Source organism: Bubalus kerabau, chromosome 2 (assembly GCF_029407905.1).
Source record: "Bubalus kerabau isolate K-KA32 ecotype Philippines breed swamp buffalo chromosome 2, PCC_UOA_SB_1v2, whole genome shotgun sequence".
Taxonomy (NCBI): domain Eukaryota; kingdom Metazoa; phylum Chordata; class Mammalia; order Artiodactyla; family Bovidae; genus Bubalus; species Bubalus kerabau.
In genome coordinates this window covers 106,485,140-106,509,564 of record NC_073625.1, presented here as the reverse complement: position 1 = coordinate 106,509,564, position 24,425 = coordinate 106,485,140, and the positions used below count along the sequence as shown (strand labels likewise).

The following is a 24,425-nucleotide window of genomic DNA, read 5'->3' as shown; positions in this document are numbered from 1 at the left end:
CTCAAGCTACAGGAAAGTTACTTAAATGTTTAGATTGGTCCCACTAAGTTCCTCACATTAGTAAAGTGAGAATGAAGCCCTGCTCTCCATACCCTCTACCTTCAAGAGGGTGAAGGTGGTGAATTCACATGACTTAATTTGAGCATCTCTCTGGGAAAATCCTTTCTCAAAACTCTCACCTTTCCTTCTCCAGGCCTCTGTGTCCCCCTTTAAAAGTTAAAGGTATATGATCAGCCAAGGGTCATAAAGTTAGTAGTTTTGAGCTTCCTTTGCAAATCCTGGGAAGATAGTTTATCACCTCATTTTGGATGGTTATTTCAGAATCTGCCACTTTTCTTTTGTCCCTGAACTTTTGGGAAATCAGTCCAAATCATGAGTTTCAAAGAAATTCATTTTAATATCTTGCTCTCTATAAAGGTCTTTTGTATAATGATTTCCAAGCCTACCAGCAATACGCAGCATTTCCCACATTCGTGTTTTTATGCACATGAGTGACTTCTGAACCACGAGCAGAACATGCACCAGGCAGCTGTGCTTGGAACTGCTTGGCTTTTAAATGAGCTCTGTAGACATGTGCTGCAGAGATGTGCAGGTGTGAATTAAACACAAACTAACATGGGATTAGAGCTTTTCCTAATCTATGTCATGTGACACTAAGCTTATATAGATGCAGAGGGGTGATGGAAAAAGCATTATTCTGAGGATTGCATAAAGTCCCTGAAAACAATAAATTAGAGGTGTGGTCTTCAATATATTAATGTATGTAACATATTTGAGTATCTATAATATTATGTATCATAAAATTGCAGTTTTGAGAGTTAAAATACATTTAAAGAATAAAATTAAATCAGACACTTGTATCATAAGGCAAAGAGGCAAGAAGTCAATGACTCTGGGTTATTTTTATTTAACCATTATTGAAAAACCTGCTAGGCTGTTTTGTGTATTTCTATTAGCATAAATAAAGAATATTTGTTAAATATGTATGATAAACTTCCTAACATCTTTGAAAGTTGAGCTCTTTAATGTGTGAGTAAATTAATAGCCAGATATTGATTTTTAAAAAGGGAAAGTCTCCATTTTTGGATTTGGAATTGCTCATTTGAAAATGTGCCTACTCCTACAATTGTCTCTAAGTCTGATGGAAAACAGAAATATTTACAAGGGCTCAGAAAGGTGAGCAGACAAAGCAAAGTTGAAACATTCTAAAGATGGTTCATTAAATGGAGAGGGGTAGATTTTGGAAGAGGCCAGAACTCTAGGAAAGCCTTCCCTCCAAATATCTATTCTAGACTCAAACCTTCAATTAGTATTTCATTCAGATTATAAAAGTAGAAATTTATGAATTGTTAAATTCCCTTTTTAATAATTTCATGTGAATTAAATCAATTGAATCCGACATAAGTGAAACAAATTGCATTCTGAATCTGGGAATTTGTTGTAATGAACTGAGAAAGGGAGGGGTCATTTGGAGATATGGGCATTGATGGAGGATGGCAGAGGACCTAAGTGAGGTATCCTAAGGGGGACCCTATGACAGCTGAAGAGTACACAAGAGTTTTGGGAGAATAACAGAAAAAAAAATGAGGTAGAAGAGATGCACAAAACTTTCTCTTTAGAAAAAAAAGACCCTTAAGAAGCTTTAGAAAGTTGCTTGACTTATGTACTCAAGATTCTCAATGACCCTTAAATACCAAGACTGGAGTGGAAGATTGGGATTTCGATAGCTCCTTCTCACATCCCTTCTCCCAGCCTAGTTTCTGTTATTTCAATGTTTAATCTTTCTCCACTCAAGGTAAAAGTAAAAGGAGAAAGAAGGAGAGGTGCTGATATGCATACATATCTGGCAGAGTTTGGCTGTCCACCCCCTCTTTACCTCACACCCTCCTCAGCAACAGCTCTCGCTTGTTATTTTGGCTCATTGTTATATCCCCAGACTTCACTTTTCATTATATTTTGCTTAAAGAATTCCCCCAAAGTACTCCTGTATGTTTTCCCCTTTCCAAAATGTTCCATGTCTTCCCCACTGGACTAGAGTGAGAGGGGAAAACAACTTATTCAAAATGATGAATCAACAGGAACATGCTGCTGTTACATTCCTTGAGATAATTCAGCAGCCATTTATCCACTCAGCTCAAGAATGCAGTTTTGAGTCTTCTCCTTCCTAGGGGAAAAAAAAGACTAGACTTCACCAAGATTTGCAGTCACCATGAGACTAGAAATGTGAGCTTGTGGAGGGCTAGTATGTATTGTGACATTAGCTTCCTTCAAGACTAATTATAGTCTCACTGCTCTCTGCCAACACATACACATAAATCACAACTTTTCTCAAGCTTTCATATGTTCAGTCCTATAAGTAGCCTTGAAAATAAATTAACATGCTGATTTAGCAGGGGTATAAAAGAAGTCAAGTATGAAATAATCTTTGTAAATCTACAGATAGACGTGCAAATGTGTGTCTGGGTGTGGTGATGATGATGGGGGTAATGTTATGTACACACTGCTTTTTTTCACTTAATGTGGAAACATTAAGGAAACAGAGAAAATTAAATTTAACTCCTGAGAAAGGAAGTAACCTGGCAAAATATGAGTGGGACAAACATAAATATGATAGGCCAAGAGATTTTTCCAGGTTTAATGATTTTCAAAGACCATATAAAAGGTTGATGCAGCATTTTTATTTTGTGAGCCCCTTCAGAGGCCCTGTCTTTAAACAGATAATGCAGGATAAGCCTATTGAAAGAAAGTGGTCCAATTCCAGATTTCCACCTTTAAAGAAATGGAAATGGCAGGAAGTCTGTTATTTATTGCCTGCGTGTGTGTGTGCCTGTTTAATTGCTCAGTCATGTCGGACTATTTGTGACCCCATGGACTCTGGCCCACCAGGCTCCTCTGTCCATGGGATTCTCCAGGCAAGAATACTGGAGTGGGTTGCCATTCCCCTCTCCAGGGAATTGCCCCAACCCAAGGATCAAACCTGGGTCTCCTGCATTGCAGGTGGATTCTTTACTGTTGGAGCCACCAGGGTGCCTATGTATATTATTTATTGCTGAAGAGCTTAAGCAAAAATAGAAAGCTAGGGAGTGAGTTGAAAGAGAGAGAAGAGCCTGGCTTGTTATAAGTGTCTATAGTGTACATGTTACTGCACTGGCGTTTTTCACACATGATACCCTTCATCTTGGAAATACTAGGCTGATAAAGAGCATGAATGATTACACAACCTACATATTAGCAATAACAATCAAGATGTGACATTAGCCATGAGGACCTTTATGATTCTGATGTTTCACATCCAGTGCAAATCCTATGTGTCTAATTAACAATGAGGTCATTCTGACATTGAGTGAACAAGTACCTTCTCTGAGCTCACTGGGACTATCCTAGGTCATATATAGTCTCTCATACAACACATTAAATCTTTGCAAGAGCACATAATTTCCATGTTTGAAATCTTTAAATGTATTTAAGTTCAACATATCAATAATGGTTTTCTCAAAAGGAGCCAATCTTAAATCTACTTCAGTCTTACTCCTCCATCTTCTAGTATTTGGGTGGACTTTTCTACTGTCTTTTTGTTATGTGATATTAGACATCAGATTTAGAATTTAATTACTCTTGAGCTTAAACTCTGGCTAGAACAGCAGAATTTATGTCAACACATTGAACATAGTGGGCATTCTCAGAGGGACAGAAAATGGCTGACTCTTGTGAAAGCTGATTACAGCAGAACAGGATGCAGGAAGTGTATTCAGATGGTTTAAATCAAGGAAAAGCTTTTAACCTGACAAACTGGGATTCTTTTCCTAATACAAATGTATGACGCAATGTGGTATTTCAACTGAGTAGTAGATGTATGTAAAAAGTTGTATTTCAACTTAATAAAATGATAGATGGGAAAATAAATTTGAGGAATTATAGGAATAAGGCAAGACTTCCTGCTAATCTCTCAAGGCCAATGTTAATTTTTCATGTTAGTTCATGCTAACTGTAAAAAACATAAAAGAAAAAAATCATTTGGAGATGCAGCTAAGACTAATCCCAGTGCTGGGAGCTGAGAGCACTAGTAATAACAGAAAAGGAGACACATACTGGAAAGGTGGGAACAAAGTCCAACATTGCAAAGTGCACAGTCAAAGAGGGGGTCAGACAGAATTGTAATTACCCTGAAGATGTTACTTTGGTGGCCATGCCAGAGAGGTTTTATTTTATCTTATATTTTCTTTTATTTAAATTGTTGCTTAGACTTTAAAGAAGATGGGGTGGGAGGCGGGGAGTTGGGGAAAAAAAAAAAAACCTTTCTGAATGATGGAATCCTAGAGTCAGGAATAATCTGGAAGGAATCATTCCTCTAAGACATGACACTGCAATGTTGGCATTCCTTCTCCAGGAGCTGATAAATAGTCAGCTCCTACCTGGGCACATCCAGAGGCCATCACTTAGTTGTAGTTATTAGAAAGGTCCTCCACAAACTGAGTTACAGTCTTTCTTCTTCATACTTCCCACGATTAATCTTCATTCTGTCTTCGGGAGCTACACAGAATAATCACAGTTCTTCTTTTCTGGGGAACAATCTCTCCAAACAACCTTGGGGAGAGAAGTCAGGAAAAAAAATAGCAAAGTAATGGGACTTTTCATTATGAGAAAGTAATTTCTTAAGTAGATCTAACTTTGACAGGGAAAACTGGGAAAGATGTTCAAATGGAAGAAGAAGAAAGTGAATTTCTAAATTAAGAGAAATTACAATAAAGCATAGAAACAAAGCGGTACACTTATAAATATAACCTGGAAAAAAAGAAGCTGTTGATAACATGAAGGATGTAGGAAAAAGATTTTTAAAAATGTACTTATAATTCAATTGAAGAGACAAGAAAATATGCAGTAAACAAAATGAATATAATGCATTAAAACTAGGATCAAACAATAGTACATCATTGTCATTAAACCATGATTTGTATGATAAGTATTCTAATTTTAAGTTTGGAATTAGAAGAAGATATTCTGAACTGCATTTAGTGAGGTCAAGCATCTTTTCATGTTCTTCTCGACCATTTGTATATATTGCTTGGAGAAATGTCTATTCAAGCCCTTTGCCCATTTTTGAATTGAATTTTGTTGTTGTTGTTGACTTTTAGGAGTTCCCTGGTACTTTATTCCTTTTATTATAGAATAGTATTCCATTGTATAGCTACATCACATTTTATTTTTCCACTTCCAATCTTTTAAAATAAGAAGGCTTTTTATAGAATTAACAATAGCACAAAGGGACAGCCACTGAACATCCTTGGATATATGGAATAAGAAAGAATATATTTCAGTTTTAAAACATGTGAAATATTATGAAAGATAATGAAGAGATAAAATACTGGAGTAGTTTCCTGAGTAAACAAGTCAGATGGAAGCATACTACTATGAACAAAATCTTTTACATTATTCAGGCAGAATGTGCAATCCTTTTCTGAAGACATCATGCAATTAGTGTCAGAAAATCCAAATATAATAGAACTCCAAAAGCAATGTACTTATACTGTCGTACTCTCTGTACCAAGTGCGTCTGCGTGCTCAGTCTCTAAGTTGTGTCTGACTCTTTGTGAACCCGTGGACTGTAGCCTGTCAGGTTCTGTAGCCTGTCTGTCCACAGGATTTCTAGGCAAGGATACTGGAGTGGGTTGCCATTTCCTCCTCCAGGGGATCTTCCCAACCCAGGGATTGAACCTGTGTCTCCAACATCTCCTGCATTGGCAGGCAGAGTTTTTACCACTGAGTCACTTGGGAAATCTGCAACAAGACACAGAAGAAACTTGATAAAACAAGGAGCCTTTCTCTCTAATAAAATATTAAGCTATTTACCAAAAACAAAACAAAGAAATAAGTATAAAGTAACAACAGATAAAGTAGCAACAACAAAAACTCATCTAAATAACTAAGAACAACCCCATGCCCACATAGAAATAAATAAACAACAGTAAACAAAAACCTAACCCTTTAGGAACCTATTAATGTATTCGAAAACAATAGACATTCTTTCCTTTCCATCACCCTCCATACATGTCATCCTGAGCCTGTCTCTAAACTAAATATTACATCTTTCTACTTCTTTTTTACCTCTTCTTTTTCACTTGAGTCCAGGAGTTGACCAATACTCACTTGGATTACAGCAATAGCTTCCTAACCATCTCCTTCCTTCTGCTGTTTCTGTTCTCTCACATTTCATTTCAACAGATGCAAGAGGTTTCTTCTCAAAACGTAATTCAGATCATAAAGATCCTCTTCTAGAAATTTCTCTATGGTCTTGTACTTCAAACCTCTTCCAAGGCTCTGTAACGTCTGGCTCATGCCTGTGACTCCAACCTCATCTTCTGTCTGTCTTGCCCTTGCCCACCCTTCTCACCAGACTCCAACTCTGCTGGCCTTTTTTCAATATCTCAACACCTCCCATCTCAGGTCTTTACACATGCCATTCCTTCAGTCTGCAGTTCCCTCTTTCCTATGACTACATCTTGTAGATAGAACTTCCTCAGAGAGGTCTTTCCAAATACCCTAAAGTGGCCCTCCAACACTTAATTATTTTTAATATTAGCACAATGTTGCTCTCCTTCTTGACATTTATCCCAGCTTACAATTATTCTTATTCACTTTATGGTTAATTTCTTTATCATGCAGAGTATCCAACTAGACTACATGATCTGTAATACTATATCTTTATCATTCATCATTGGATTCCTCAGTTCAGTTCAGTTCAGTCGCTCAGTCGTGTCCGACTCTTTGTGACCCCATGAATCGCAGCACGCCAGGCCTCCCTGTCTATCACCAACTCCCAGAGTTCACTCAGATTCATGTCCATCGAGTCAGTGATGCCATCCAGCCATCTCATCCTCTGTCGTCCCCTTCTCCTCCTGCCCCCAATCCCTCCCAGCATCAGAGTCTTTTCCAATGAGTCAACTCTTCACATGAGGTGGCCAAAGTACTGGAGTTTCAGCTTTAGCATCATTCCTTCCAAAGAAATCCCAGGGCTGATCTCCTTCAGAATGGACTGGTTGGATCTCCTTGCAGTCCAAGGGATTCTCAAGAGTCTTCTCCAACACCACAGTTCAAAAGCACCAATTCTTCGGCGCTCAGCCTTCTTCACAGTCCAACTCTCACATCCATAATGACCACAGGAAAAACCATAGCCTTGACTAGAGCCTAGCAAAATGCTGGCATATAAGAAACATGCAACAAGTACTTATTAAATGAATATCTGATGGTAACTACACTATCTAAGTTTACCTACAGATCAATATTTTACAGACTATATAGATCAATTACCTATAGTTCAATATTATAACCAAAGTTTTTGTAATATCTGAATCAGGTAGTGTATTTTTCTAAAACATTTATAATGAATAATAAGTATAGTGAACTCATTTGGAAAATCTTTGTCTTTGTTGACAACCAAATTATTTGTGTTTCATAGGGCGTTTGCATGCATATATGCCTGCCAAGTTGTTTCAGGCGTGCCTGACTCTTTGTGACCCTGTGAACTGCAGCCGACAATGCTCCTCTGTTCATGGGATCTCCAGGCAGGAATACTGGAGTGGGTTGCCATGCCCTCCTCCAGGGGACTTCCTGACCCAGGGATCGACCCGCATCTCATATGGCTCCTGCATTGCAGCTGGATTCTTTACTTTAGAGCTATTGGGGAAGCCCTCATAAAGTGTTTTTGTCCTATTATACTGTATTTAAACACATATGGATGAACATTTATTTGTCCCATGAACTGAAAAATCAAGAACACAAAACTGTAGAATATTAGAGTTAGCTGAAAGGCATTAAGTCATCTGGTCAAGTTTGTTGCTCAGTATAGGCATCTGTACATCTCTGGCAAAAATCATCAAGCTTCAGCATTTGCTAGATTAAAGAGCTCGTCAACATACAAGGCAGCCTAAGGTCTAATTCCTCAAAATTTTTTTCATTTACTCAGTCACAACCAGTGCCATGTTCCATCTTCTGACTTATCACAGTAGATTCCCTCTTTGACATCAAGGCAGCTTGGTTATTTGAAAACAATTTTTATGTAAATAATGATAGCACCAGACTACATTTACCTGGATTTCCAAAGAAATGTCATGTTTAGAATTTGGGACACCAATGCAGGGCATCTTAGAGGTACTGATCCAAAAGAGCGGCATAGAATTTAGCACCTCTCCACATGAATCGCTCTCTGTTTCTCTTGCTGCTTATCTACCTTAGGTTTTCCATTTCAGTTAGCACTCTGAAGAACTAACCAAATTCATGGTAATACCTGAAATAACTGGATAATTGAGAAATGTTGACTTTTTAGAACTCAGTGAGGTGATATCATTAACCATGGACAGAAGAAGTAGCTAAAGAGACTTCAGAAAGAGACTGACTTTTCTATACCTCAAGGGTTTTAATCAACAAATTCACATTTTTTTTCTGTGACTGACTTACCAGCCTACTAAGAGATGCTCACTAACTTAATTCACTTTCTAATTCTATTTGTAATAAAAACTGAAAATCTACAAAAATAAACTCTAGTTAATTTGCAATTCTTGCCAAAAATAATTTTTTGTCTTAAAGTATTATGGTAAAAATCAGCTTCTCAGGTGATCCAGAGGTAAAGAATCTGCCTGCCAATGCAGGAGGTGCAGGTTTGATCCCTGGGTCAGGAAGAACCCCTGAAGGAGGAAATGGCCATGTGCTCCGGTATTCTTGCCTGGGAAATTCCATGGACAGAGGAGCCTGGTGGGCTATAGCCCATGGGGTCACAAGTCATGCATGACTGAGCACACACACACACACAAATTATGGTAAAAATATTTTAGGAGCTATCCAAGGTATGTGTGTGTGTGTGTGTGTGTGTGTGTGTGTTTTAGTCAAAGCTATGGTTTTTGTGAGATGTGGACCATAAAGCAGGCTGAGCATTTAAGAATTAATGCTTTTGAATTGTGGTGCTAGAGAAAACTCTTGGGAGTCCCTTGGACAGCAAGGAGATCAAGCCAATCAATTCTAAAGGAAATCAACCCTGAATATTCATTGAAAGGACTGATGCTGGAGCTGAAGCTCCGATACTTAGGCCACCTGATGGGAAGAACTGATTCATTGGAAAAGACCCTCATGCTGGGAAAGACTGAGGGCAAGAGGAGAAGGGGACAACAGAGAATGAGATGGTTGAGCAAACCCCAGGAGATAGTGAAGGTCAGGGAAGGCTGGTGTGCTGTAGTCCTGGGGTCGAAAAGAGTCAGACACGACTGAGTGACTGAACAACTACAACAACATATATGTGGGTGTGGGAGTGTATATACCTTACATTCCCAAACAATTTAGATCAGTAAATAATAGCAAAAAAATCTGTAAGAGGAGTCTTGCGATAAAACTTTCAGTATTTCCCCAATGCTAGATGTTTCATGACTGCACGCTTTTCACATTCATCTCAACTTGCCGTCTTTGGCAACTGAGGTTGAGTTGTACCATGATTCTTTTTACCTTTGCACCAGTGAGATGTTCCATTCCCTCAAACTATGGAATTACAGAATGACTTCCAGATATATAAGTTGGAGAAGGGAAGTTAATTTTTTGTTAAAATAAGAAACAGTAAACTTGTATTGATTCAGAGTCTCTGGAGGAAGTACAGCATTAATTAACATAAATTTGTGGATTATAACATAGAAGAAACTAAGTTTTATTGCTTTTAATTGTCTAGAAAAACTCAAATTTGAGAACATATTGCCAAGCACTAGTCCTACTAAAGTAAATTAGCACTAAAAAACGATTTATTTATTAACATATCAAATGTGGCAGTTTCTCTTTATGTCACAAATGCACTTGTTTGTAAGTTGGCTGCTTCCTCAGTTCTCATAAATAGGCAAATCATTCCCTCAGCTAGGTGCTTACTCTCTTCACTTCACCCACCAGTTCAACTTCTCATGAACAACAAAGCAAGCTTGCCTAGCTGCATTCCTGTTAGTAGGGAGGGGGACTTAGTGTTTGCCAAGATAGTGGCACTGTGCTAAAGAATCCACCTGCCAGTGTATAAGATGTTAAGAGACCCAGGTTTGCTCCCTGGTTCCAGAAGATCCCCTGAAGGAAGGCATGACAATCCACTCCAGTTTGCTTGCCTTGGAAATCCCACAGGCAGAGAAGCCTGGCGGGCTCCAGTCCATGTGGTCACAAAGAATGTAGGGCATGACTGAATGTGGATACACACACACGAGATTCCTCCTAATGCTGAGACGTTTTAGGTATGGAGCAACACAGCACAAGTAGATTTGTTTCTACGAAGAACCTGAATTAAAACATTCTGTATTTTCTATGACTCAAAAATCTTTAGCACTTCTTTGTACCCTTTTGAGCAGGGATTGCGAAGAGTTGACTCATTGGAAAAGACTCTGATGCTGGGAGGGATTGGGAGCAGGAGGAGAAGGGGACAACAGAGGATGAGACGGCTGGATGGCATCACTGACTCGATGGACTCCGGGAGTTGGTGATGGACAGGGAGGCCTGGCGTGCTGTGATTCATGGGGTCACAAAGAGTTGGACATGACTGAGTGACTGAACTGAACTGAGCAGGGATTGGCACACTTCTTTGCTTTTTTTTTTAATAAAGGGCCAGATAGTAAATATTTTAGGCTTTGTGGGCTACTTAACCCTGCTGGTGTGGCAGGAAAGCAGTCATAGAAAAGACATAAAGAATTAGTGTTTCTGTGTTCCAGTAAAATTTTATTGCAAATACAGGTGGCAGACTGGGGTTGCCTGGCAGGCCATGGTTTGCCAATTTCTACATTAAAGGTACAGTCCATGTAGGATGGAGGATATTTTTTTTGGAAACACTAGTGCTAATGCGGTCGGTGCTAATCTAAGCAGAGTTGGAGTGCCTTGTGATAACTTGGTCCCGGTGGAGATATGGTCTCTTCATCTTCTGGGGAAAGCTTCTCCTGAATCCCATCAGGCCTGCACAAGGTTTCTTTGAACAATCTCACATATAATTATAGGTCTATAAGACTACAGAGAAGTTTATGATGCCCTTCATAATGCCAAGGATCTCCTAACAATTCATAAATGCCCCCTGCCCTTTATCCTTTCTTGTTGATCATTTCTTTGATGGTGAGGACTACAGCCTCTGTAACACCCGCTCGCACAATTCAGCTAACAGAATTAGAGTTGTCACAGAGGAAGACCATTGACACAAAGGTTTTGTCAGCTATAAGGCAGAAAGAAAAATAATGGCAGAGGGAGAGGACATAATTGAAGAAACAGCCACACTAAAAAAAATTCACCTTATGGGAATTCCCTGTTGTTCAGTGGTTAGGGCAACTCCAACTGCCATTGCAGGGAGCATAGGTTGCTTCACAGGGAAAATTAAAAAAAAAAAAATCACTTTAGGATAATATAGGAGAGCCCTCACTGATTGAACACATCTGCAAAACAATGTGTTACTTTAGTAGCCAGAAGTGTACAGTTCAAGGCTCCTGTGCTAGCTCTCAGTGGGCATGAGAGAAGTCAGCCATAAAAGCCTACATATATATATAAATAAATATGTTAAGCATACTGTTAACATATGCATACAAGTTTAAAAAAACTTTATTGGAATATAGTTGTTTTACAATGTTATGTTATTTTTTACTGTACAGCAAAGTGAGTCAGCTACACATCTATTGGTATACATCACGTAATCATTGTACATCTATCCCCCCCGCCCTTTTAGATTTCCATCCCATGTAGGTCACCACAGAGCATTAAGTAGAGTTTTCTGGGCTATCAGTTCAGTTCAGTTCAGTAGCTCAGTCGTGTCCGACTCTTTGTGACCCCATGAATCACAGCACGCCAGGCCTCCCTGTCCATCACCAACTCCCAGAGTTCACTCAGACTCACGTCCATCAAGTCGGTGATGTCATCCAGCCATCTCATCCTCTGTCGTCCCCTTCTCCTCCTGCCCCCAATCCCTCCCAGCATCAGAGTCTTTTCCAATGAGTCAACTCTTCGTTGGGGTGGCCAAAGTACTGGAGTTTCAGCTTTAGCATCATTCCTTCCAAAGAAATCCCAGGGCTGATCTCCTTCAGAATAGACTGGTTGGATCTCCCTGCAGTCCAAGGGACTCTCAAGAGTCTTCCCCAACACCACAGTTCAAAAGCATCAATTCTTTGGTGCTCAGCCTTCTTCACAGTCCAACTCTCACATCCATACATGACCACAGGAAAATCCATAGCCTTGACTAGACGAACCTTTGTTGGCAAAGTAATGTCTCTGCTTTTGAATATGCTATCTAGGTTGGTCATAACTTTCCTTCCAAGGAGTAAGCGTCTTTTAATTTCATGGCTGCAGTCACCATCTGCAGTGATTTTGGAGCCCCAAAAAATAAAGTCTGACACTGTTTCCACTGTTTCCCCATCTATTTCCCATGAAGTGATGGGACCAGATGCCATGATCTTCGTTTTCTGAATGTTGAGCTTTAAGCCAACTTTTTCACTCTCCACTTTCACTTTCATCAAGAGGCTTTTGAGTTCCTCTTCACTTTCTGCCATAAGGGTGGTGTCATCTGCATATCTGAGGTTATTGAGATTTCTCTCGGCAATCTTGATTCCAGCTTGTGCTTCTTCCAGCCCAGCATTTCTCATGATGTACTCTGCATATAAGTTAAATAAGCAGGGTGACAATATACAGCCTTGACGTACTCCTTCTCCTATTTAGAACCAGTCTGTTGTTCTATGTCCAGTTCTAACTGTTGCTTCCTGACCTGCATACACATTTCTCAAGAGGCAGGTCAGGTGGTCTGGTACTCCCATTTCTTTCAGAATTTTCCACAGTTGATTGTGATCCACACAGTCAAAGGCTTTCGCATTGTCAATAAAGCAGAAATAGATGTTTTTCTGGAACTCTCTTGCTTTTTCCATGATCCAGCAGATGTTGGCAGTTTGATCTCTGGTTCCTCTGCCTTTTCTAAAACCAGCTTGAACATCAGAAAGTTCACGGTTCACATATTGTTGAAGCCTGGCTTGGAGAATTTTGAGCATTACTTTACTAGCATGTGAGATGAGTGCAATTGTGCAATAGTTTGACCATTCTTTGGCATTTTCTTTCTTTGGGATTGGAATGAAAACTGACCTTTTCCAGTCCTGTGGCCACTGCTGAGTTTTCCAAATTTGCTGGCATATTGAGTGCAGCACCTTCACAGCATCATCTTTCAGGATTTGGAATAGCTCAACTGGAATTCCATCACCTCCACTAGCTTTGTTCGTAGTGATGCTTTCTAAGGCCCACTTGACTTCACATTCCAGGATGTCTGGCTCTAGGTCAGTGATCACACCATCGTGATTATCTGGGTCATGAAGATCTTTTTTGTACAGTTCTTCTGTGTATTCTTGCCACCTCTTCTTAATATCTTCTGCTTCTGTTAGGTCCATACCATTTCTGTCCTTTATCGAGCCCATTTTTGCATGACATGTTCCCTTGGTATCTCTGATTTTCTTGAAGAGATCTCTAGTCTTTCCCATTCTGTTGTTTTCCTCTATTTCTTTGCATTGATCACTGAGGAAGGCTTTCTTATCTCTTCTTGCTATTCTTTAGAACTCTGCATTCAGATGCTTATATCTTTCCTTTTCTCCTTTGCCTTTTGCTTCTCTTTTCACAGCTATTCTGGGCTATACAGTAGGTTTTAAGTAGTTATCTGTTTTATACATAGTATCAGTACTGTATACATATGTCAACCCCATCTCCTAATTTCTCCCACCCTACTCTTTCCCCCTTGGTATGCATCCAATCTTTATGGAAGTCATTTCAGAGATATTCAGTATTACATCAATTCAGTACTGTGCAGAGATAAAAGTGACACATTTATCATACCTTGGGGAATTTGTCTAGTAGAAAACAAAATCCTTATACTCATGGAACTTGTAATACAGCAACCTTTAACATGCAGATAATATATGAAATTTGTATCGCATGTATTTAATACCTCAGAAGTTTGTGATCAGCCTGAATGTAACTGTTTTAGAAAGAACCAAGTAAAATGTACATTGATTTTCAGTAACTGGGCTAGAGTTGACAGGTGGTACGCAGCACACTAATGGATTTTATCCAAATTTCAGATGAGGTTATTTAGGTGAGGCAGGTCAGAGATCAATATGCTTCCCCTGGAATCCCAAAGGCACTGTTCAAGAGGAGCAATTAAAGAGATATGGACTACAGTGGGCATTATTAAAAGTACAAGGGAAGGAGAAAGGGATGGATGGAGGGATGGACCCAGTGAGGTGTTTCTCACTGAGACATACCAAAAACATAAAAAAAGTAAGGGTTCTTGAATGTATAAGGAGCCAGGAGAGCTCAGCACAATAAAAATAATAGCTGGTTCCAAAAATAAATCATCAGAGGTGTGAAAATGCAATGTCTTGCTTTTTGAATGTCAAATGATTTCCTGCAGGAGCTTGTGCCATGATATCACTAAGACTACAAAGCCAGCTTCTAAAATGCAGTCATTCCCTCACACTCAAGAAGAAACCTCAAAGATCCCAAAGGAAACTAAAACTTTATTTCAAAAATGTGCTTTGAACTTTGAAAATAAAATAAGATGTATTATTGGAAACACTGAAAGGACTGATCTAAAGTGCTAGAGAGCTAGTCCTGATTTTAGAGGGTGATGACAAGCAGGCACATCGATTTTGGTGTCCCTGTATGCTTAGTCGCTCAGTCAAGTCCAACTATTTGCGACCCCATGGACTGTAGCCCGCCAGGTTCCTCTGTCCAAGGGGATTCTCCAGGCAAGAATGCTGAAGTGGGTTGCCATGTCCTCCTCCAGGGGATCTTCTCAACCCAGGGATCAAACCCAGGTCTCCCGCACTGCAGATGGATTCTTTACTATCTGAGCCTCCAGGGAAGCCCTTGGTGCCCTAAGCAGGCAAAGAACAGTGAGTAAAAAGGGCAACAGATCACCAACCCGCACAACCATCTCAGAACACAGGGTTTTGTCAGGACTTCTTTTCCATTGATTGCTCTGTCATTCTGCCTCTCTCTTAGCTCTTTATGCTGTTCTGGGAACATAGGGGGCTTCCCAGGTGGCATTAGTGGTAAAGAATCTGCCTGTCAAGGCAGGAGACATAAGATCCCTGTGTTGGGAAGATCCCCTGGAAGAGGGCACGACAACCCACTCCAGCATTCTTGCCTGGAGAATTCTGTGGTCGGAGGAGCCTGGTGGGCTACAGTCCATAGGGTCCCAGAGAGTTGGACACGACTAAAGCGTCTTAGCATGCAGGCATGCTTGGGAACACAGGTGGTGCTCACTGAATACACACCTATCTTTCTCTCTGTCCCTCATTTTCCTTATTTTTTTACCCAAGTTTCTTCTTAATATCCCCTTCACTTCATTTTTCGCACTTTCTCATCTTTTTTTTTTTTCTGTTTCCCTTGCCCTTCTCTGTATGTCTTTCTTTTTTCCTATCTTAAAGGTTACATCATAAAACTGAAATATATTTACAATTATTTCTTTCAGTCACTGAGTTAATTACACTCTAATCTTAAATGATAATGCTATGCATGTGTATATACACATACAGTATATTTTCCTTTAGGAACAAAGACTATAAAACAGTTGATTTTACATGAGGGCACATTCCTCTGTGTTTTGTTTGTTTGTTTTGTTTTTCTTGTTTCTTCCTGTGGTTCCTCCTGTTACTCAGCCTCTTGGCTATTCAGAAGTAGTACCATAACCTATGAATGTGCTGCTGACCTTTCAAACGATCAATACATCTCCACGTTAGACATTTTTTAATCCTTTGAAATGGATGGAAACTGATGCCAAACTTTCCCTTTGCAAGTGTAAGCATTTTTAGAAGGAAAGGAGCTGTTCAGTGTTATATTTTACACAATTAAACAACGAGCCATCTTGGCACAGAAGTCCAGGGAAATACATCACGTCTCTGAGAGATTCTTTTCTAAGGTCATTATCTACTCCAGCCACACAGCATCTACCTTTCTCTCCCATCAGGAGAGTCCAGGGCCCTTTGCACAATGCAGAGCTATCACATCGCACCACTTCTTATCTCACAACCTATTCAGGGCTCATTTGTATGCCTGCAAAAGTGGGGTTCTGTCCCTCGGAGAGCTGGTGGGCAACCCGTGGTCTGATTCTTCTTATCCTTGAACATTAGACACTCTGCTGCCATGGAAAAGCCACCAGGGATGTCAGTTGATCGACAGTCTTGGAAATTCCACTTTTATCTCAGTCGATTAGCAAGTTCTTTTTTTTCCTCTCTTTCCTACTGTCAGCATGAAAAGATGACAAGTTAAGGAAAATGTAAAGTTAATGCTGATGGAAAGGCAGCATAGAAATAGAGAATTGTGCTGTTCAGTATTCAGTAGTAAAAAGACAAATTTATACTACTGGTTTCCCTGCCACAAAAAAAAAAAAAAAAAAAAAAAGCTATAGAGGCTCCAGCAGATACAGTTATCTTAGATGAATTTTACTTTTCTATTGTCTTTTATTATGAAACCATGGGTGTGTTATGCTGGAACACTTCAACTTCTCCCTTCTTAGTGCCAGAGTTCTCATGTTAATTGCCTTCGCTAACATTCCTGCCGAAGTGTTCCCTGAAATCTGTTCCTACATTTTCTACCTTATTGAACTCTCTCTCAAGTGTCACCGATGATCTCCAGTCTCTCCTCAGGTTTCATGCTCCTGAATGTTTTCAGCCTCTTTATGACTTTAGACACTGTTGAGTACCTGCTCCTTCATTCTTGGCCTTCTCTTGGTTTCCATGACATTGTGCTCCTTTGTTCTTCAAACTTCAGTGAATAGCTCTTCTTTGTTTCCTTTCTGGCTCCCCTCCCTCCTGCCATGGTCAAACTGTTTTCATCAAAGCTATTGTCTTGGCCTTCTGCTCTTCTTCATTTACACTATTCCATCTTCCCCTTTTCAATGAATATTCTTAAATATAGACTCCAATTGCCAACCCCAATGCTTCTCAACGAAAAGACAATATCTTAATTCAAACTGTCAAAGGAGTGTGTTTACTTGGGTAATCAGTCAATGACATCTTAAATTTACCTTTTTTTCAGTACAATGAAAGTTTACCTCCTCATATTCTCTTCTCTCCTCCCACTAGGAAGCTCTATCTCCACCAAATACCACACCTCAAAACCAAATTACAAGAACAATTTTCAGTTCAGTTTGGTCACTTAGTCGTGTCCAACTCTTTGTGACCCCATGGACTGCAGCACGCCAGGCTTCCCTGGTTCATCAACTCCTGGAGCTTGCTCAAACTCATGTCCATTGTGTCAGTGATGCCATCCAACCATCTCATCATCTGTTGTCCCCTACTCCTCCCACCTTCAATCCTTCCAGGCATCAGAGACTTCCAATGAGTCAGTTCTTCGTATCAGGCGGCCAAAGTATTGGAGTCTCCACTTCAGCATCAGTCCTTCCAATGAATATTCAGGGCTGATTTCCTTTAGGATTGACTGGTTGGATCTCCTTGCAGTCTAAGGGACTCTCAAGAATCTTCTCCAACACCACAGTTCAAAAGCATCAATTCTTTGGCGCTCAGCCTTCTTCACAGTCCAACTCTCACATCCATACGTGACCACAGGAAAAACCATAGCCTTGACTAGACGAACCTTTGTTGGCAAAGTAATGTCTCTGCTTTTGAATATGCTATCTAGGTTGGTCATAACTTTTCTCCCAAGGAGTAAGTGCCTTTTAATTTCATGGCTGCAGACACCATCTGCAGTGATTTTGGAGCCCGCAAAAAATAAAGTCAGCCACTATTTCCATTGTTTCCCCATCTATTTGCCATGAAGTGATGGGACAGGATGTCATGATCTTAGTTTTCTGAATGTTGAGCTTTAAGCCAAATTTTTCATTCTCCTCTTTCACTTTCATCAAGAGACTCTTTAGTTCTTCTTTGCTTTCTGCCATAAGAGTGGTGTCCTCTGCTTATCTGAGGTTATTGATATTTCTCCCGGCAAACTTGATTCCAACTTGTGCTTCCTCCAGCCTATCATTTCACATGATATACTCTGCATATAAGTTAAATAAGCAGGGTGACAATATCCACCCTTGATGTACTCCTTTCCCTATTTGGAACCAGTCTTTTGTTCCATGTCCAGTTCTAATTGTTGCTTCTTGACCTGCATACAGATTGCTCAAGAAGCAGGTAAGGGGGTCTGGTTCCCATCTCTTGAAGAATTTTCCAGTTTGTTGTGATCCACACAGTCAAAGGCTTTGTAATAGTCAATAAAGCAGAAGTAGATGTTTTTCTGGAACTCTCTTGTTTTTTCTATGATCCAACAGATGTTAGCAATTTGATCTCTGGTTCCTCCGCCTTTTTTATATCCAGTTTGAACATCTGGAAGTTCATGGTTCGCATACTGTTGAAGCCTGGCTTGGGGAATTTTGAGCATTACTTTGCTAGCATGTGAGATGAGTGCAATTATGTGGTAGTTTGAGCATTCTTTGGCATTGCCTTTCTTTGGGATTGGAATAAAAACTGAACTTTTCAATCCTGTGGTCACTGCTGAGTTTTCCAAATTTGCTGGCATATTGAGTGCAGCACTTTCGCAGTATCATCTTTTAGGATTTGAAATAGCTCAACTGGAATTCCATCACCTCCACTAGCTTTATTCATAGTAATGCTTCCTAAGGCCCACTTGACTTTGCATTCCATGATGTCTGGCTCTAGGTGATGAAATGTATTAGTTCAAGAACTTTTATAACACTACAGGGAGAAGGAAATGGTAGCCCACTCCAGTATTCATGATACGAGAAATCCATAGACAGAGAAGCCTGGCGGGCTACAGTCCATGGGGTTGCAAAGAGTCAGAGGGACACGACTGAGTGACTAACAAACACACCCACATAACACGACAGTGCCTGCTACATTAAATTCAAACTCCTGAGCAGAGCTTTCAGGATTTTTCACATATGGCATTGATCGACCTGATTTCGGTTTCCATGACTCCAGTGTGAGCCATCACTGCTGGCCACTACTTTTGTGGACATTCTGCTCCACCTCCTCCCATACTAGCTCTCTCTCTCTAGGTGGAATTACTTTGCCTAATCAATGTATCTATTTGCAGATTCTAACTTTCTAACCATTGTCAATAACCAAGTATTGTCTGTCAATAATTCAGTTCAGTTCATTTCAGTCACTCAGTCGTGTCCCACTCTGCAACCCCATGAATCGCAGCACGCCAGGCCTCCCTGTCCATCACCAACTCCAGGAGTTCACTCAGACTCACGTCCATCGAGTCAGTGATGTCATCCAGCCATCTCATCCTCTGTCGTCCCCTTCTCCTCCTGCCCCCAATCCCTCCCAGCATCAGGGTCTTTTCCAATAAGTCAACTCTTCACATGAGGTGGCCAAAGTACTGGAGTTTCAGCTTTAGCATTATTCCTTCCAAAAAAATCCCAGGGCCGATCTCCTCCAGAATGGACTGGTTGGATCTCTTTGCAGTCCAAGGGACTCTCAAGAGTCTTCTCCAACACCACAGTTCAAAAGCATCAATTCTTTGGCGCTCAGCTTTCTTCACAGTCCAACTCTCACATCCATACATGACCACTGGAAAAACCATTGCCTTGACTAGATGGACCTTTGTTGGCAAAGTAATGTCTCTGCTTTTCAATATGTTATCTAGGTTGGTCATAACTTTTCTTCCAAGGAGTAAGCATCTTTTAATATCATGGCTGCAGTCACCATCTACAGTGATTTTGGAGCCCAAAAAATAAAGTCTGACAATAATTAGTGCTGTACAATAGAAAGATATTATATCTCAGTGGTTAAGATCTCAAAGTTGTGTTGAAACACAACTACTTATGATGTGACCTTGGGCAAATCACTTAACTTCTCTCAGCTCCTGTTTCTTCATTTATAAAATGGAAAGATATACTACTTACCACATAGTGTTGTTGGGTGGAATATACAAAATAATACATGTGAACTGAGCACTTAACACAGGGCCTGACCCTTAATATATGTGTGAATGTGCTCAGTTGTGTCCAATTCTTTGTGACCCCAAGGACTGTAGCCCAAGAGGCTCTTCTGACCATGGAATTTTCCAGGCAAGAATATTGGAGTGGGTTGCCATTTCCTCCTCCAGAATCTAAATGACCCTTAATAAGTGCTCTTTAAAATTAGTTATTATTGTTATAAAATGTATCTGTCTTCAACCAGCTGAATCAGATTTCATAATTTTTTAATTTATTAGATCAATCCTAGTTGGGAATGAAGATAACAATAAGCATGTATTAAAGACTAAACACATACGAACGCAGGATACTACTGAGTTACCGGAAATGGGAGGGTCACACATGCATTAGATGGCAGGTAGCTGATGGCACCATGAGGGCAAGCTCTCTCTCTATTTTGCTCACCATTGTATCTAAGGTGGAGCACACTGAAGAGAAGAGAGTTGGTTCTTCATACATATGCATTGAGTGTACTACATAGAATCTCCAAATTCAGAATTTGAATCTAAGATTTAATGAATTTCTCAAGTAATTCCAGTTAGTAAGTTGAGGAGAACCCCTTGAGAGACAACAAGATCTCTTCCTTGTTGGGGATCACCAGGAACTCTTCCCAGTGGGTGACTGAAAGGACAAGAGTCTGGGCTTATGGTTTGCTATCTTCGTTCACCATCTTGGCCTCCATCTTTACTCATATTGATAAGAGATTCTCCTTGAAAATGGTGCAGCAATAATGGTTTATAAATGGCTATTAGTTCTGAGTAATCCCTTAGGAAAAAACATGACACAGCCACAGAAACAGCATTAGGAAAACAATTGTATATGATAAAACTTAAATGATTCCATATATAATTTGTCTATTAAAGTATCTTCAACATCAAAATTAAGGTAATAATATATCCCCACTGATTTTCTAATTATATACAGGCAGCATAACATAGGTATACAAGGAGATCTGATCCCTAGATAAAATTGTGAAATGAAATAAATTTCCTTGGTATTCTCCATAGCTTCTCCCATACTTTCTCCCACATCTTCAAGTTAACTATTTTTCCTCTATCTTACTCTTGGGGAATAATTCTCAAGCAGACCGAAATGAAAACTCACCCAGTACAGAGCCAAACACAAGGTCTCCTTCTTCTAAAGTTTTTCAGGTTCAAAGATTACATTTTATTTTTGTCCCACCTATTCTCTTTGCTTATCTCTCTCATTTTCTACAACAGCTAAACAAAAAGAAATCTATTATCAAGGTAAAAACTATGCATAGGTATGAATGACTGAAAAGCTCAGTATTTTCAGAGATGCATCTACTTTTAAAATATAAGCTAATTAACACACCTGATGGTTAGACAGCATCACTGACTCAATGGACATGAATTTGAGCAAACTGGGAGACAGGGAAGGACAGGGGAGCCTGGCGTGCTGCAGTCCATGTGGTCACAGAGTCAGACGTGACTTAGTGACTAAACAACAACACATCTGAACCTCTGATTTTTGAGTTGTTAAAATCTTAGATTTGGATACCTCATGTAAGTCCTCAACTGGCACCTCAAAACTTAATCACAGGGAAAAGGTTCCTCTATTTTCCTTCCCCTTAATATTCCTGAAAAGACAAGCAGATGACAGCATTAGCTGTCTTTAGTTACTGTAGTCATCAATTAGTGATGGGTGGTCACAACGTTAAGTTACTCCTCCATCTGCCTCTACCAGGGTAGTATATTAGGTGCCATACAGTTTTGTCAGTTCTATCTCCTGTTTCCACTTGCAGAGAATTTTTCTCAAGTACTATTGTCAGTGATTAATAAAAAATATATAATAACACATGGTCCCTTCCCTAAAGAAAAGGTAGTCAATTTTCCATTTCCATTGTTCTCAGATGGAGATTAGCAAACACGTTTGAAAAGGTCCAGATAATAAATATTTCAGGCTTTGTTGACCAAGAGGCAAAATCAAGACTATTATGCAGGTACTCATATGACAAGAAAGAAAACAAATTTCCACATATATTTTACTCATGAAATTAAAAACATTATTTATAAACACTGAAAACTGAATTAAATATGATTTTTATGTGTCACAAAATTTTTTTTTTAATTTTTTCCCTCAACGATTTAAAAATATAAAACCCATTCTTTGCTTGTGGTCCTACAAAAACAGACTGAGGGTGTGGGTTAGAGAGGGAGGGCAGGAGGGGTAGCTTTGGCTATAGCTTGTCAAAATCTGTTTTAGGAAATATCTAACATGGAATCTATTAATCTAAGTTTCTAACTTTAAAAGGAAATAACATTTAATATCAAATATCTTTGAATTGAAGAGAAGCGAAAAGCAAAGGAGAAAAGGAAAGATATAAACATCTGAATGCAGAGTTCCAAAGAATAGCAAGAAGAGATCAGAAAGCCTTCTTCAGCGATCAATGCAAAGAAATAGAGGAAAACAACAGAATGGGAAAGACTAGGGATCTCTTCAAGAAAATCAGAGATACCAAAGGAACATTTCATGCAAAGATGGGCTCGATAAAGGACAGAAGTGGTATGGACCTAATGGAAGCAGAAGATATTAAGAAGAGGTGGCAAGAATACACAGAAGAACTGTACAAAAAAGATCTTCACGACCCAGATAATCACGATGGTGTGATCACTGACCTAAAGCCAGACATCCTGGAATGTGAAGTCAAGTGGGCCTTAGAAAGCATCACTACGAACAAAGCTAGTGGAGGTGATGGAATTCCAGTTGAGCTATTTCAAATCCTGAAAGATGATGCTGTGAAGGTGCTGCACTCAATATGCCAGCAAATTTGGAAAACTCAGCAGTGGCCACAGGACTGGAAAAGGTCAGTTTTCATTCCAATCCCAAAGAAAGGCAATGTCAAAGAATGCTTAAACTATTGCACAATTGCACTCATCTCACATGCTAGTAAAGTAATGCTCAAAATTCTCCAAGCCAGGCTTCAACAATATGTGAACCGTGAACTTCCTGATGTTCAGGCTGGTTTTAGAAAAGGCAGAGGAACCAGAGATCAAACTGCCAACATCTGCTGGATCATGGAAAAAGCAAGAGAGTTCCAGAAAAACATCTATTTCTGCTTTATTGACAATGCGAAAGCCTTTGACTGTGTGGATCACAATCAACTGTGGAAAATTCTGAAAGAGATGGGAATACCAGACCACCTGATCTGCCTCTTGAGAAATGTGTATGCAGGTCAGGAAGCAAGTTAGAACTGGACATGGAACAACAGACTGGTTCCAAATAGGAAAAGGAGTTCGTCAAGGCTGTATATTGTCACCCTGCTTATTTAACTTATATGCAGAGTATATCATGAGAAACGCTGGACTGGAAGAAGCACAAGCTGGAATTAAGATTGCCGAGAGAAATCTCAATAACCTCAGATATGCAGATGACACCACCCTTATGGCAGAAAGTGAAGAGGAACTCAAAAGCCTCTTGATGAAAGTGAAAGTGGAGAGTGAAAAAGTTGGCTTAAAGCTCAACATTCAGAAAATGAAGATCATGGCATCCAGTCCCATTATTTCATGGGAAATAGATGGGGAAACAGTGGAAACAGTGCCAGACTTTATTTTTCTGGTCTCCAAAATCACTACAGATGGTGACTGCAGCCATGAAATTAAAATACACTTACTCCTTGGAAGGAAAGTTATGACCAACCTAGATAGCATATTCAAAAGCAGAGACATTACTTTGCCAACAAAGGTCCATCTAGTCAAGGCTATGGTTTTTCCTGTGGTCATGTATGGATGTGAGAGTTGGACTGTGAAAAAGGCTGAGCGCCAAAGAATTGATGCTTTTGAACTGTGGTGTTGGAGAAGACTCTTGAGAGTGCCTTGGACTGCAAGGAGATCCAACCAGTCCATTCTGAAGGAGATCAGCCCTGGGATTTCTTTGGAAGGAACGATGCTAAAGCTGAAACTCCAGTACTTTGGCCACCTAATGCGAAGAGTTGACTCATTGGAAAAGACTCTGATGCTGGGAGGGATTGGGGGCAGGAGGAGAAGGGGACGACAGAGGATGAGATGTCTGGATGACATCACCAACTCAATGGACGTGAGTCTGAGTGAACTCCTGGAGTTGGTGATGGACAGGGAGGCCTGGGTGCTGCGATTCATGGGGTCACAAAGAGTCGGACACGACTGAGCAACTGATCTGATCTGATCTTTGAATTGGGTACCCATGATCTGTGAGATGCAATAGATAATGTACAGAGTATTTTTATCAAGACTGTATGGAATGATTGCAGCTATAAAAGGCTAAATTAAGTCAGCAAAAGCAAAAAAAAAAAAAAAAAATGAAATGAGTTACAGGCTCAGATAAGAGGATCAGTGGTAGAGAGTTGAAGGGATAAGAGAAAAAGGTAAAGGAGATTAAGAGGTATAAACCTCCAGTTATAAATAAGTCATGAGGACATAATGTACAGTATAGGGAATATTGTTAGTTGTACTACTAACTTTGTATGGTGGCA

General features: G+C 39.8%; 1 long non-coding RNA gene across 1 annotated transcript in view; it reads right to left on the bottom strand.

The window, feature by feature from the left end:
* Positions 1–1,935: 1,935 nt before the first annotated feature.
* LOC129643551 (uncharacterized) overlaps positions 1,936–24,425 on the bottom strand; it is a 65,072-nt gene continuing 42,582 nt past the window's right edge. The window contains exons 2-3 of the long non-coding RNA XR_008710365.1: positions 4,413–4,584; positions 1,936–2,164 (exon numbers count right to left, since the gene is read on the bottom strand). This is a non-coding gene — a long non-coding RNA (uncharacterized LOC129643551). The remainder of the gene's footprint in view (positions 2,165–4,412; positions 4,585–24,425) is intronic.